Source organism: Triticum aestivum, chromosome 7A (genome assembly GCF_018294505.1).
Source record: "Triticum aestivum cultivar Chinese Spring chromosome 7A, IWGSC CS RefSeq v2.1, whole genome shotgun sequence".
NCBI classification, from domain to species: Eukaryota; Viridiplantae; Streptophyta; class Magnoliopsida; order Poales; family Poaceae; genus Triticum; species Triticum aestivum.
Window position 1 is genome coordinate 381579212 of NC_057812.1, and position 14035 is coordinate 381593246.

The 14035-nt window shown below is 44.6% G+C and overlaps 1 long non-coding RNA gene across 2 annotated transcripts; it reads right to left on the bottom strand.

Moving 5' to 3' along the window:
- Nucleotides 1-8479: 8479 nt before the first annotated feature.
- On the bottom strand, nt 8480-11512 carry LOC123146888 (uncharacterized). 2 transcript variants are annotated; one of them, XR_006472959.1, is made up of 2 exons: nt 10341-11512; nt 8480-9345 (listed from the first exon to the last, which is right to left on the bottom strand). It is a non-coding gene; the product is annotated as an uncharacterized lncRNA (long non-coding RNA). The 2 variants fall into 2 exon arrangements; XR_006472960.1 differs by having other exon boundaries at nt 9451-11512.
- Nucleotides 11513-14035: the final 2523 nt, after the last annotated feature.

Consider the following 14035-nt stretch of genomic DNA (forward strand, 5'->3'; position numbering starts at 1 on the left):
TAAAAAATACTGGCAAAAGATCAAGGCCAGGGGGCCCACACCCAAGCCGAGGGTGGGCGGCGCGCCTGCCCCCCTGGGCGCGACCCCTACCTCGTGGGCCCCCTGGAGCTCCTCTAACCTCAACTCCAACTCTACATAGTCACTTTCAGGGAGAAAAAAATTAGAGGGAAGGATTCATCGCGTTTTACGATACGGAGCCGTCGCCAAGCCCTAAAACCTCTCGGGAGGGCTGATCTGGAGTCCATTCGGGGCTCCGAAGAGGGGAATCCGTCGCCATCATCATCATCGGCCATCCTCCATCACCAATTTCATGATGCTCACCGCCGTGCGTGAGTAATTCCGTCGTAGGCTTGCTGGACGGTGATGGGTTGGATGAGATCTATAATGTAATCGAGTTAGTTTTGTTAGGGTTTGATCCCTAGTATCCACTATGTTCTGAGATTGATGTTGCTATGACTTTGCTATGCTTAATGCTTGTCAGTAGGGCCCGAGTGACATGATTTTAGATCTGAACCTATTATGTTTTCATCAATATATGAGTGTTCTTGATCCTATCTTGCAAGTCTATAGTCACCTACTATGTGTTATGATCTGGCAACCCTGAAGTGACAATAGTCGGGACCACTCCCGGTGATGACCGTAGTTTGAGGAGTTCATGTATTCAATATGTGTTAATGCTTTGGTCCGGTACTCTATTAAAAGGAGGCCTTAATATCCCTTAGTTTCTGCTAGGACCCCGCTGCCATGGGAGGGTAGGACAAAAGATGTCATGCAAGTTCTTTTCCGTAAGCATGTATGACTATATTCAGAATACATGCCTACATTACATTGATGAATTGGAGCTGGTTCTGTGTCACCTTAGGTTATGATTGTTAAATGATGAACCGCATCCGGCATAATTCTCTATCATCGATCGATTGCCTACGAGCTTTCCATATATTGTTCTTCGCTTATTTACTTTTCTGTTGCTATTGTTTTAATCACTATAAAATACCAAAAACATTACTTTTGTTATCATTACCTTTTGCTACCGTTACCACTACTATCATATTACTTTGCTACTAAATACTTTGCTGCAGATATTAAGTTATCCAGGTGTGGTTGAATTGACAACTCAGCTGCTAATACTTGAGAATATTCTTTGGCTCCCCTTGTGTCGAATCAATAAATTTGGGTTGAATACTCTACCCTCGAAAACTGTTGTGATCCCCTATACTTGTCGGTTATCAGGGAAGCTCCGAAATCGTGATCAACCTGGCTCTAATACCAAGAAGATGTAGGGTGGAACCCTAGATGGCCGATCTTTGACGAAAGGAGCGGATCCCGCGAGGAACACGAGGAACACGAGGGGAAACACAAGGAGAAATCACAAAAGGGGAACACAAGAGAAACACTCAAACCAACAAGTATGATCACACATGTGCTAGATCCATGAACACAAAAGGAAATACACGATCCGCTATCAACAAGGGACGATACACAGTAACTGGTTCTTCTCCAAAGGAGGTCTTGATGGGGCCACCCAAAAGGTGGTCTTGAACCCAAGGGGATCTTCTCCGTAGAGGGGCCGCAGTCTCTCTCGTGGAGTAGATCCGATGTGGATGAGCGAGGTTCTATCTCTAATATGAGCTATCACAACGCTAACCCTAACTAGGATGAGGAGGAGGTCTATTTATAGTCTTAGTGCAGATGGGGGGCGAAGTGAAGGGGTACATGGGCCTCAGCCCGCAACTGGACACAGCCAGTGGTCGGACGTCCGGTCGGCGTCGGACGTCCGGAGGCTCAGGACGGTTCGGACGTCCATAGATCTTAGGACTTCCGTAGATTAGGTTTTGTCATCGTGGCATCGGACGTCTGGTCTTCCTTGGATTTCCGCTGTTTCCGCTCGGGTGGTGTGGTGACGGTCGTCCGGAGAGGCTCGGTCATCCGGGGCCTGGGAGGTATCGGTCGTCCGGACCCGGTGGGATGTCCGGCCGATGTAGCCTTCGATGGCCTGGATTCGTTGGACTGATGTGGCCTTCAGGGGCCGGACATCCGGGCTGGGCCGGTCATCCGGTGGCTGTAGCTTCCGTGGCAGCTCTTCTTCTTGCCCTTCGCGCTCGGTGTCCTCGTCGTCTTGTCCATAGGATGTAAATGTTCCGTGGCTTTCCTCCAAGTACCTGAGCACACATAGTGTTTCTGTTTGAGGTAGTAGCCATGTCTCATGTGCCGAAGGTGGTAGTTCGGAAAGGAGCGAGTTCACCTTATCTTCGATAGCCTTTGCTCGTGCTCTTGTCATTGGTCCAAGTGGTGTCGTGGGAGACATAAGTAGGTCCATGGGGATGATCTTGGGATGCTCCGCATCAAAACGTGCTCTCATGACGTCCTTCATTTGTGCCCAAGTAGTGATGGGTGGTTCACCTCTTGCCTCTCGATGCTCAATGACTTGTTCCCACCAAATGAGGACATAATCTTGGAACTCAAGGGATGCCATCACGATCTTCTTCTCTTCCTCATAGTTGTGCAAGTGGAAGAGTTGGTCAACCTTCAATGCCCATGAAAGGTACTCTTCGGGATAATTGCTTCAATTGAATTTGGGTATGGTGAACTTTAGCTTGCTGTAGCGTTGCTCTTCATTGTGATGGGGTCGGGGATGATGATGTCCTTGACTAGGAGGATTGTCTCCCTCAACTTGCTCTTGTCTTGGAGGATCTCCATTGTCTTCTTGCTCTTGGTGAACTTGAGGTGCTTGTCAAGCTTGTGGATGAGCTTGAGGAACTTGACAATGCACTCTTGATTGATAAATCCTCTCTTGAACTTCTTCGCGTAGCGCTTCTTGATGCTCATGATTTTTCCGGTTGCGTGTGGCTACGGCTCGACTTGAATCTCAAAGGGCACGTTGTGCCTCAAGTGCTTGAGCTTCTCGCAATTGTTTTTCTTCACATTGTGCCTCGGCATCTTGTGCATCTTGGTGTAGTCACGCTTGTTCTTCCTCTTCTTATTGGCGTTGGTGTTGCTGTTCTCGTGCTTGTGCAAAAGTATCTTGGTTTTGATGATGTCGTTGTTCCTGAGAGTCGTTGTCATATAGAGGATTGCGGTTTGCTTGATGATCTTGCCGCACGGCATGTCGAAGAGTGTTTTATGTCGGTGTACTTGAGCCAGATATTGTGTCATCAGAGTGACGACTCGAGTGGCTCCGTCTTGTGTAGGACGAAGTGGAAGAAGAGCGGTTGAGCAACAAAGCATGAATCTCATCCATTCTTGCGTCATTCTCTTGTTTGTGGTCATCGATCTTGTGGTCGAAGTAGTCTCTTGTACGTTGCTCGGAGAGTCGCAAGTCGGTGGCGAGGTTGTCGATGCGTTCATTCATTGCTTGTTGCTCTTGATGCAAAGCTCGTTGTGCACCAAAGAGGTGGCTCTTTGTGACGTAGGATGACATGTCGTCATCTTGCTCGGTGAAGAGTGGGTTGGTAAAAGTACTTGGCCTATCCATCATTCAAGTAAATATGTGAGTGTGAGAAACAGAAGAACTTATACCAAATGTACCTTGACTGATGTTGAAGATGGATCAATGATCACTCAAATGTGTAACAAGGAAATAGCACAATTGGTACCAATTCTTGTCGGTTTCTCATACCTACACAAGTAAAAGCTTATGGTGGAGCTCGGTTAGGATGGTGGCACAAAATTTGATGCAATTGTTAGTGAGCTTCAATAATATTGGAAAAGATTCTCAAATTTGCAAATGCAACAAGTAGACCAATAGCAAAATGTGGTACACGGAAACTCACACGCAAATAGATAAGTGGGGTCGTGCAACCAAGGAATGAGCCAAAATGTGGAATCCATGAAAGTGCTCTTGTTGCACAAACTAGAGAGACGCTAGCATGATTGCACAATAGGCAGATACGAAGACTTGTGCACAACCTACTAAGCAAAAATGCAATGACTTCTATCCCAAGTATGTTATATGTATGGTATTCAGATGATATGATCCAAAATGATTGAGTATGACAATCTTAATGTAGTATGATGTGCATGAAGCTACATTTGTCCTTGTCAGGGGAACTAATGTCTACAATCAACATAATGTCTCAAATTTCCTTCAAAAGGAAAGGCCAATGGGTTCAGAAACTTGTCCGAAAAGAAGTGGCGAATGATGTAATTTGAGTTTCAGGGCCAAAAACTCCTCCTTAAGGCCAAATTTAAAGGCACCCTAGGCCTCCTAGCGTAGAAGAGCAGTATTTTCTAGATTCGCGCGCTTGCCGCGAACGTTCTGAGTATTTGTGGGTCCGAAACAGACTTTGAATGACAAACTTATGACCGTTTTAGTGAACACCGGTCCATTATATGGCAGTCCTTGAAAGAATTTCACTTTCCCGTGACGCTTTTCGCCGAATTGCCCCGAAATTTTGTGTCCTTGATGCTGGAGATATTGTATCCACGTATATATTCACCGATGCCAGGAATGCCCTTTGGTTCTTAGCTGTCACACACGTAAGTTACAGCATGCCACACGGCGAAAACAAGGAGTATAAGGCTTGTAGCCGCTGGATTTTCTTGAATTTACGAAGAAATAGGAATTCCCGGACCATAAATCTGTTGGGGAACGTAGCAGAAATTCAAAATTTTCCTATGCGTCACCAAGATCTATCTATGGAGAAACCAGCTACGAGTAGAAGGAGAGTGCATCTACATACCCTTGTAGATCGCTAAGCGGAAGCATTCAAGTGAACGGGGTTGATGGAGTCGTACTCGTCGTGATTCAGATCACCGATGATCAAGTGCCGAACGGACGGCACCTCCACGTTCAACACACGTACAGCCCGGTGACGTCTCCCACGCCTTGATCCAGCAAGGAGAGAGGGAGAGGTTGAGGAAGACTCCATCCAACAGCAGCACAACGGCGTGGTGGTGATGGAGGAGCGTGGCAATCCAGCAGGGCTTCGCCAAGTACCACGGGAGAGGAGGAGTAGGGAGAGAGGTAGGGTTGCACCAAGAGGGAGAGAACTCATCTGTATGGCAGCCCCAAACCTCAACTATATATAGGGGGAAGGGGGGGGGCTGCGCCCCCTTTAGGGTTTCCCACCCCCAAGGGGTGCGGCCAGCCCTAGATGGCAAAGGGGGTGGCGGCCAAGAGGGGAGAGGAGAGGGAGGCGCACCAATATGGGCCTTAAGGCCCATCTGGACTAGGGTTTGCCCCCTCCCACTCTCCCTTGCGCCTTGGCCCCCTTGTGGGGGGCGCACCAGCCCTCCTAGGGGTTGGTCCCCTCCCACACTTGGCCCACGCAACCTTCTGGGGCAGGTGGCCCCACTTGGTGGACCCCCGGGACCCTCCCGGTGGTCCCGGTACAATACCGATATCGCCCGAAACTTTTCCGGTGACCAAAACAGGACTTCCCATATATAAATCTTTACCTCCGGACCATTCCGGAACTCCTCGTGACGTCCGGGATCTCATCCGGGACTCCGAACAACATTCGGTAACCACATACAAACTTCCTTTATAACCCTAGCGTCATCAAACCTTAAGTGTGTAGACCCTACGGGTTCGGGAGACATGCAGACATGACCGAGACGTTCTCCGGTCAATAACCAACAGCGGGATCTGGATACCCATGTTGGCTCCCACATGTTCCACGATGATCTCATCGGATGAACCACGATGTCAAGGACTTAATCAATCCCGTATTCAATTCCCTTTGTCTAGCGGTATTTTACTTGCCCGAGATTCGATCGTCGGTATACTGATACCTTGTTCAATCTCGTTACCGGCAAGTCTCTTTACTCGTTCCGTAACACATCATCCCGTGATCAACCCCTTGGTCACATTGTGCACATTATGATGATGTCCTACCGAGTGGGCCCAGAGATACCTCTCCGTTTACACGGAGTGACAAATCCCAGTCTCGATTCGTGCCAACCCAACAGACACTTTCGGAGATACCTGTAATGCACCTTTATAGCCACCCAGTTACGTTGTGACGTTTGGTACCCCCAAAGCATTCCTACGGTATCTGGGAGTTGCACAATCTCATGGTCTAAGGAAAAGATACTTGACATTAGAAAAGCTTTAGCATACGAACTACACGATCTTTGTGCTAGGCTTAGGATTGGGTCTTGTCCATCACATCATTCTCCTAATGATGTGATCCCGTTATCAACGACATCCAATGTCCATAGCCAGGAAACCATGACTATCTGTTGATCACAACGAGCTAGTCAACTAGAGGCTCACTAGGGACATATTGTGGTCTATGTATTCACACGTGTATTACGATTTTCGGATAATACAGTTATAGCATGAATAAAAGACAATTATCATGAACAAGGAAATATAATAATAATACTTTTATTATTGCCTCTAGGGCATATTTCCAACAAAATCATGTGCACAAAGCTACGTTTGTCTGTGCCAGGGGGACTAATGTCTACAATCAACATACGTGAAATTTAAGGAGCGGCAAATGATGTTATTTGCCTTTCAGGGCCAAAAAGTCCTCCTTAAGGCTGAATTTAAGGCACCACGGGCCTCCTGGCGCAAGAGGGAGTATTTTCTGGATTTGCACGCTCGCCGCGAGCATTTTGAGTATTTGTGGGTCCGAAACGGACTCCCGATGACAAATTTATGACCGTTTTAGTGAACATCGGTCCATTATATGGCAGTCCTTGAAACAATTTCAGTTTCCCGTGACGCTTTTCGCCGAACCGTCCCGAAATTTTGCGTCCTCATGTTGAGGACAACAATACCATTGTTACACCCACAACCCCTACTTCTATAAATACTGGACCAATTACTAGAGCTCGCGCACGCCAATTGAATTATCAGGTACTTTCGTTTCTTGGTAACGATTCTAATGTTCATGAGAATATGATGCTGCCTAAATTGGATACATTTGTTTTGCTTACAAATGAAGGGCCTAACTTGGACAAGAAAGATGAACCTTGGAGCAAGTTCAAGCATGGAGATGATGGCATGCGCAAGGGGAACAAGAACGGAGTTACAAGTGATGATTCCAGGACTTTGAAGCCACCATAATGAGTGCATGAAGCCTTGGACGAAATATACAAGATGCCACTTCATAAATTTCGTCCGGAGGCTATTCTAGGTGCTGTGTCACCTTATTTTTGGGCCAGGCCCATGTAATTTCAAAATACTTGATTATAGACAGTTTTTAGAGTCCGTATGTGTGGGGAAAGAAGAGTTAGGGTTGGTTTTGGACCCCCTCCTCCAAGGGCCACGAAATTCCCCCCTCTCTCCTCCATATATATAGTCCTTAGGGCATCGTTTAGACTTTGGGTTTTGTTTAGATTAAAAGTTCGCCATAGCTACAACTTCGCGTACTTCGTTTGTGTTCAACGACCAGACCAAGACGTCACAGGACCCCACCTTGATCAATAAAGTTTTCCTCTCATATTCACAATATCCAGATTGCAATCTTAGTTTCTTGCTTGTTCTTCGTTTACCTGCAGGAAGCAGACCTTCGTGCTTAGGTTGATCATGCTCCGGCGTGGTCAATAACCTCTCGGAGTTGGTTTAGCGATTGGTAAGGCACGACGTCCTCGCACGTTCATAGTCGGATCATCAAAGTCGACTTCCTCCAAAACGATAGCCATCATCTCATCGAAAGACGGGACACCTTTGCCTCTATCAACTGGTATCAGATTTCTAGGTTGCTCGATGAGATTTTACAGTTTTTCGTAGTTTAGATCGAGTCTGTTCTTCATACCTATAGTCCACGAAAAAGCCAAAATAAATTTGGGTTAGTTCATCATATCCGAACCAGTCCGAGCCTTTGCATAGTCGTGTCTAGTTGCTGGTCTTAGAGTCTAGTCTTTTAGAGTTTCGAGTTCTGGTCATAAGTTTTCACGCCACCGCCATACCATCATAATCGCCCCTGCCATCTACCACCACCGCTTATCCGCCACCGATCCGTCTCCATATACCATCACCATCTGTGTCCATATACCACCACCTATCCGTATCCATATACCACCACCACTCTGTATCCATACACTACACCACAACATCGATGCAAGGACAGAAAAACTGCCGGGAATGATTTTCTGGTCACAAGTCACTTTCAAGTTTGTTGAGTTCTGGTCACAAGTCACATACAAGGGCAGTCAAACTGTCGGGAATGATTTTCTCCCGACAGATAGAACTGCCACAAGAACGGCTGCTGGGGATTACAATTCCCGGCAGATGGAGATGTGCCCGGCAAACATTTTCTGCCAGCAATCAACAACTTTCCTGGCAGATGATCTGCCGGTGGTGCCAAGTAACCCAATTAATAAGGCTATTTATACTATAGTATTGCATTCACTTCACATTTACATACACACTGACGAATCACATGATGTTGCATCCATTCAAATAAAGCAAGAGGATTCTGCAGATGCACTTCACATATATATTATAAAATCTCATCATCAAACATTTTACAATGTATACAATTAATTGAGTACACCTGAAGACTTCCTCATAATTTAGCATTCGCAGTTCCTAGACATCCGAGCAGTACAAAATGTAACAAACACAAAGAGTAAAGCTTGTCAGGTCTTCTGTGTGAGCTCAACACATATGGTTACAGCAAGGTGTCTTAACCAGTCTTGCAGGAACATTTTCAACCTAGACAGGAAGTGACCAAATAACAAGTACATGTATTAGAAAACATAATCTCCATTACATTTATTACGATACTCAAAGAATTTACAGAGGGCTCCACCTCCATTTTTTATAAGAAAAACATCTACATAATCAAGAGATTTTCTCAACAAATTTCCTTTCAAGGCATCAAATGAACATTCGATTTAATAAGAAACTAACAAATGTCAATAGTTTCAAGTTTGAGCGCACGAATTAAGCACATCAAGTTACACTTCCTGGAAAGCATGACAACAGTTTCAGGTCTGGACAGATAATGAAACCCATATGGCATGGTGTGATTACCTTTGGTATTAAGTTTACTTTCCAGAAAGTGAAGAATCACCAAATTTGTCTGTACATAGGACAAAATAGGGACAACGTTCAAGAAAAAGGAAGTGACATCCACAACCTATATGAATTTTTTACATCACAGGATCTTATCTTTTTGTATAAGCACACAAAGGCAAGTAGGCTTAACTCAAAAGAACATACAGAACTTTTTCAGAAGCATATATAATGATATTCAGGTGTGATCCTCTGAGAGGAAATACAAGAACATTTTCGAATAATGCTACTATATATAGAGGGAAAAAAGACTTGTAGGATATAAATGAACCGTGCAAAATACCTCTTTCACCAATCATATCACAAATTAGTACCCTGATTCTTGAAGAACACCAACCAACATGCAAATTAGATTTCAAGTAAAGATGAACCTGTAACCATTGCAATGAAAGATATAGAAAATTAATCAAGACATTCGAAGTTTACTATATACAACTCTACTTCAAATTAGAACTTTACTTTTCAAATAATATTACATGTGTGTACTGAAGTGTAGTATCTTGAACCTTCAACCTTACAACACTATAAGTGCTCATACAAGAAGAATTAAGAGCGGCATGAACCAAAATGAGTAGAATATCAACACATACATTTTAACTAGTACAGAATGAGCAAATATCTCAATTCCCTTCCATGCACAAGACTTCAAGTTGTAGTGAACTCGGTTCATAAAGCTTTTTATAGAAATATACATGGGATGGGATCAGATAATATCAAGAAATAACTATTCCAAAGCAAGTAGTCAGATATACTAGAACACCTATTTCTACTAGCATAATTTTCAACTTTCAGTGTGAATCTACAGCAAGACCAACAACTTTTTACACACGGAAATATGTACTGGACTATGCATAGGAATACATGAGAAGGCAACTCCTATGATCTTCATAAATGGTTCTATGGCAGGCAGACCAACAACTCTGTTTCAATTACTGCCCAATAAAAAAAGACTAAGCTTCAGAATACACAGGGCATGCAAAAGCCAGTTCTAGTACATGTAAAAGCTTCCGGTAACTGTATGCATACAAAGGCAAAGCACATTCAGGACATGCATACACAGGGCAAGCAAAACCTCAGTTTGTATGTTTACTGTAGTTTCATTTGCATGAAGCATATAAGAAATGAAATGCTAAGTAAGATCATCGCACATGCGATAATTGAAGTGAAATATATTCATCGCACATGCTTTACAATTCGTGCTTTTTAAGGAAGGTATTTCTTAGACAGAGATCTCCTGTTAAGAAATTGGTCATGTCCAACATTGTAATGCTTACCAGATCATCAATATGCAAACAACATACAATATATCATATCAGCTCCGAGTTTTGGACACTGCTTGGGGCCAAGGACATAGATGAGGCACTACCTGGGGGGAGATGGCGTAGTCGACGCTGCTTGGTGGAGAGGACAAAGAAGATCCACGCTGCTCATTGGACAAACAAACTGAAAAGTTTATTTCAGTGAAAGCACCAAGTGAAAATTAGAGAACTGTTTGTCAGGATTACATATAGAACAAAAGAGCACAATACTCAGCTAGCCTCATGACCCATTTTTCCAAAAAAAATCCTACCTAGGAGCATAGCTCCAATTTCCATTACTAAAAACTAATAGAACACAACCACATGTCTCAGGTTAGTCCCCCTTTAGGGGTACCCTCTAAACATCAGAAACTAAGCCACAGAGACCAGCACTACCACCAAACCTGTATGTAGAAAATAAACAACGAGCATCCAAAATGTTATAATTATCAGCAACAAAACAACAGTCTTATTGTAGAGCAAAATTATTGCACCTGTATATTCCAAAATGTAACTAAACTACAGGGGAAAAGTAAAACAGCATGACTAGAATTTTGCACATTATATATTGCATCCAAGCTAATATGACACATTTTGACATAGCCCTACAGATGAAAGTACAATTTTTTTGGCGAACTGGCCCAATCCGGCCCTGCTTTTTTATTAATTCAAGATACAAGAATCTTGGAATACCAGTTTTTGCAAATCCATAAGCAAAAGATAAACCATACGGCTAAGTACAAAGTACTCCCCAACAAGTAAATGTACAGATAGACTGCCAATAGATAGAAGAAACCATCAGCTCCTCATATATTCACTGCAAGCATGAACGTAACAATTTGGTGGAGGACTGGTTCTTAGGGGAGGCTCCTAGAGGAGGAGGTGCTGCTGACGGGAGGAGCTCCTGGATGAGTCGGTGCTGCTTGAGGAAGCGAGCAAGTAGACGATGGCGGGGGAGCTGGTCGTGGTGCTGCCCGGAGAGAAAGTTTCGGGAGGCAGCATTGAGGCGCGGCGGAGGTTGTCTGGGAGCGGCGACTTGGGTCGGGGAAGGAAGCCGACGCTTGATGTGGCAGAGGTTAAGGAGGAAGCGGCGAAGGGTGCTCGCCGGTGGATGAGGAGGTTGCTAGGGCACTCCGGTCAGGTGGCTGGGCGGCGGCGGCGCCGGGGAAGAGGAAGGGGGCCTCGGGGTGAGATTCGATTTGCTTAGGGTTCGATTTGGGGAGCAATTTGGAAGGGTCAAGACGAGCAGTAGTGGGGATTCTTCTTTTTTTGTTCAGCGTGCCAATATTTTCCATCGCCCGTGGGCCGTTTAGGCCCAATATGTTCTACTTTTTGGCTCGCACCACGTACCGGCAGTTTATGGGCCAGAACTTAGTTCTCCCAGCAGAAAACATGTCATTAATCATTCGCGGCAGTCCGTATGCCCCAGTACCTTAACTTCTCCCAGCAGTTTCTCTGCCCATACCTACTTGTGCTGGCAGAAATGTAATCCCCGGCAGATGTTTTGCCCTTGATAAGGTATTTCTCCCGGCAGTTAACTGCCCCTAATTAAGTGTTGTGGTGTAGTGATATACCACCACCGCTGCCATATCCTACCATTATATATCCACCACCAATCTGAGTTTCTTTCATATTAGGTTTGTTTTCGAGATCCGTCTAATTTCTGATTCATGTTTCCTTACCTGAGTAGGTTTCGAAAAAAGAAGTCTGGAGACCCCCGGGCAGTTTTTAGGCCAAAATTTTCGCAGGCAAAAATAATTTTCCCTATCCTATTTTTAGGCTTTTCCGAGTCTTTTGAGCCAGGTGCCATCATAGTGATTTTTTGTCGCACTTTTTCATCGTCCCTGCCCTGATTTCTGAAAAGAGTCAAAAAAATTTCATGCCCATCATGTCAGTTTGACCTGGGAAGAGTTTTGAGACACTCGCCATTATAGTGATTTTTCGCAAAAAAAGAGGAGCGCAAAAGAAAAGAGGAGTGCCAAAAAAACAAAGCGAAAAAATTCCAGAATGTGCATTTCCCTTGTTTACGTGCAGCGCCGTGATTTTGTTAGTGTTCTAGGTTCGCGTCTCTAGCACAGTCTAGCCTAGGACCAGCACAGTACCGTCGTTGAGCGGTTATTCAACTTTGCATCTCTGAATTGGTTATTGCTAATCTTTTTGCTATCATATTATAAGCCTTCCTAGCTCCACATAAATCTACGTCGCGCGTTTGACTCTCCCTGATAATCGCTCTATCCAAACTTTGGGAGTTTTGACTACATCGGTTGCCGATCACCGCCTGCTGCTGGGTAAGAACTGGTAAGAATTTGAGATTTGCTTGACGGATTTGTGACACCCACCACCACCACTTGTTCGTAGTCTGTAGGATCATATTTTTGTGTGTTCTATTGCTGCTAACCATGGCAGGATCACAAGTCGACGAGATTGACTGGGAGAACTTGACGAACAAGGAGCTTCATGATAAGTTTCAGCAAATAATGAGTGGACATGTGCAAGATGTGATAAACAGATTTGAAGACGCCATGGAGAAGATAGATGGCATGGAGAAGACGTTCGAAACAAGATCGATAACAAGTTTACTGAATTGCTTTCGCATTTTCCACCACCACCGCCGGCTGCACCTGTCGCACCTCTACCACAACAACAACAACGTCGCCTTCCAAATCAAGTGGGACGAGCATAGCGCATTCCCATTGAGCTTGGGCAAAATTCTGGTGCCGCTGTTGATGCTTCTGTAGCTCCTGCTGCTACTACAGAGGTGGAGGACCATTACGAGGATGAGGTTGATCAAAATCAAAACTACGTGCAACCACCAGCACCACCACCACCAAGTCATCCTCAGGTATATCATCGCAACGGTAGGGCTGCACCACCACCTGAGGTACGAGATCATGACCTTTTTCCTAAACTGAAATTGAATATTCCACCATTTGAGGGTAGATATGTTCCTGATATATATCTTACTTGGGAGTTAGAAACTGAACAACATTTTACATGTTTACAATATCCCGAGGAGAGACGTGTTCCTGCTGCTGTTTGTGCTTTCACTAGTTTTGCATGTGTTTGGTGGTCTGAACATTGTAGATTATATCCTATTCCAACTACTTGGGCTGCTTTGAAAACTGCAATGCATACTCATTGGGTTCCACCATATTATCAACGTGAATTACTTCAAAAATTGCAACGCTTAAGACAAGGAAAAAATTATGTAGAAGAATATTATCATGAATTACAAACCAGCATGATTAGATGTGGTATTGTTGAGGAGAATGAAGCTATGTTTGCACATTTTATGGGTGGATTAAATAGGGAGATTCATACCATTCTAGAGTATAAGGAGTATAATAATATCACTCGTTTATTCCATCTTGCTTGTAAAGCTGAACGTGAAGTGCAGGATCGACAGGCATTGACGCGGACTAACTTTTCTGCAGGTCGACCTTCATCATGGACACCGCATGCATCCTCTACTTCCACACATTCTAATGCACCGACACCTCCATCAGCTGTTGCCTCCAGCCGTGATACAAGGAAGCAGGCACAACCACCATTATCTGCCAAGAGCACACTATGGGGCCTGCACAGCGTTCTTCTTCTTCCATGGCATCAACAGGGCACACAAGTGATATTATTTGTCATCGTTGTAACAGAAGAGGAAATTTGGCGAGAGAATGCAAATATCAGTGTGTGATGATTGCTACTAAGGATGGTGGGTATGAGTCCGCTAGTGACTATGATGAGGAGACTTTGGCTCTTATTACAT